Here is a 1,694-nt window from a genome sequence, read left to right as displayed (position 1 = left end):
AATTAATTCTTACACCCTGGAAAACTGAAAAGCCTAGACCTCTGAATATATTTACATGAAAATTAACAGTCTTTTATCCTGTTTCTCTAAAATTTCTTTAGAGATCAAGTTTTCTCATTTTATTCATACTGTATCAAACACCCATTAATACAATTTCCTTTTCTCTAAATTCTCAAAGCCTTGAAGTTCAGAGAAACCTAAAATACTCAAAAGTATAGGAAGCATGGACAGATGAACCAAGGTTCACGATGAACTGATCCCTTTAACTTTCAGAATGCTTTCCCCACGTCAGACTACACTCTTTTCGCACACCCTGTAAAACTTCTCCCTCTATATATGTAATATGTTTTCTGAATGCAAAAGGGAGATTTAATTAAAAAATTATATATGATGGATGATATGTTTTGATATGAACACAGAATCAGGTTGGCAATGCTAACATATCACTGAATGTTACAGAACTGTTCCAGTTAGATCGTCATAGAAGCTACTCTCTTCATTCCTCCCTTCTTCCTTTTAAATTGCCTTGCTTTTTCCTTTCAGTGTCATTTATTTTTCAATCTTTGGGCCATTTATTTTCCCATTAAAGTGAAACACAAAGAATAGCTTTCATTACATCTTAGAAAAGTGAGGCGCTGGTCGATGGGCACCAACAGGCAGGTCCCTTCATTGGGGAATGTCGAGCGTCATCTCTATTTCCTTTCCTTGAGACAGACCATTCACAATGGATAAGTGATCAGAAAATCAGACGGTCACTTTGCTGAATGAGGAAGCTACGCCTGAAAGGGCAGCCTGGCCCAAGTCATCTTTACTCTGAATTGTGAGGAAGTAGACACAGTTCTAGAAGTGTAAAGAAGGAAAAAAAATGGGTTTTTTTTAAACATACTGACCCATGTACAAGAATCTATTCTCTCAAATCTGTTAACAAAAGGAAGACATCATTTCTTCCTTTGTTTTTGCATACATAATTCTGGGAAATTTTTATTAGTGTGAAATGTTGAAAAGAAAAGAAAAAGAATAAAATAGATAGAAATTCGTTGTCGAGTATCTTTTTTTTTTTCACAAAAGAAAGGCTTGTAGTTCGTTCAAGGATCGTTTGCTGGCCCTTAGGAGCGTTTTCCAGTCCAGTCTGTTGGGGCACCACGCTCTGGCCCCAAAGTCCACTCGTCAAGTATCTTATTTTTATTCCTGGACTCTCTAGTAATCTTGTACAGCTTAGTGTATAGCTATAAAAAAATCACCTGATCCATCTCCTCAATCTCCTTTGGGAAAACTTGTTTCTAGCATCCTCTGATAGACCTGGGACAATTGACTGTTGTTCTGGTTTGCACTAGGATGTGAAAGAATACAAAGTCCCTGCGCTTTCTGTCTGTCTTTGTGGCGGGTCCAGATTGAATGAGGGATTACTTAGCCAAAAATAGAAAACAAACTTGTTTCTAAATCATGACTTTTGGATACATTTTAAAAATATAAGACAAAGTTATGCTGATTTTGGAAGGCAATCCTACAAAACACTAAAACAAACACAAAGTGCCAAAACAGCACAAATTTTATATCAGAATCTAATCCATTTAAGATGATAAATCCACACTTTGTACAAATTCCCAGACTACCCTAAATCTTTTATAAAGAAAAGATTTTAAGAGGCATGGTTTTACCATGACTTCCTGGAAATGTGAGACCATTTTCAATTG

At 36.1% G+C, this 1,694-nt stretch overlaps 1 non-coding gene across 1 annotated transcript; it reads left to right on the top strand.

The window, feature by feature from the left end:
- Positions 1-1,281: 1,281 nt before the first annotated feature.
- Positions 1,282-1,411, top strand: LOC142457561 (small nucleolar RNA SNORA31). Its single transcript, XR_012786275.1, has one exon. It is a non-coding gene; the product is annotated as a small nucleolar RNA SNORA31 (small nucleolar RNA).
- The last annotated feature ends 283 nt before the right edge of the window (positions 1,412-1,694 follow it).

The sequence above is a fragment of the Tenrec ecaudatus genome, chromosome 9 (assembly GCF_050624435.1).
Source record: "Tenrec ecaudatus isolate mTenEca1 chromosome 9, mTenEca1.hap1, whole genome shotgun sequence".
NCBI classification, from domain to species: Eukaryota; Metazoa; Chordata; class Mammalia; order Afrosoricida; family Tenrecidae; genus Tenrec; species Tenrec ecaudatus.
Note: the sequence above shows the minus strand (reverse complement) of the source record. Positions and strands in the feature narration are given on the sequence as shown.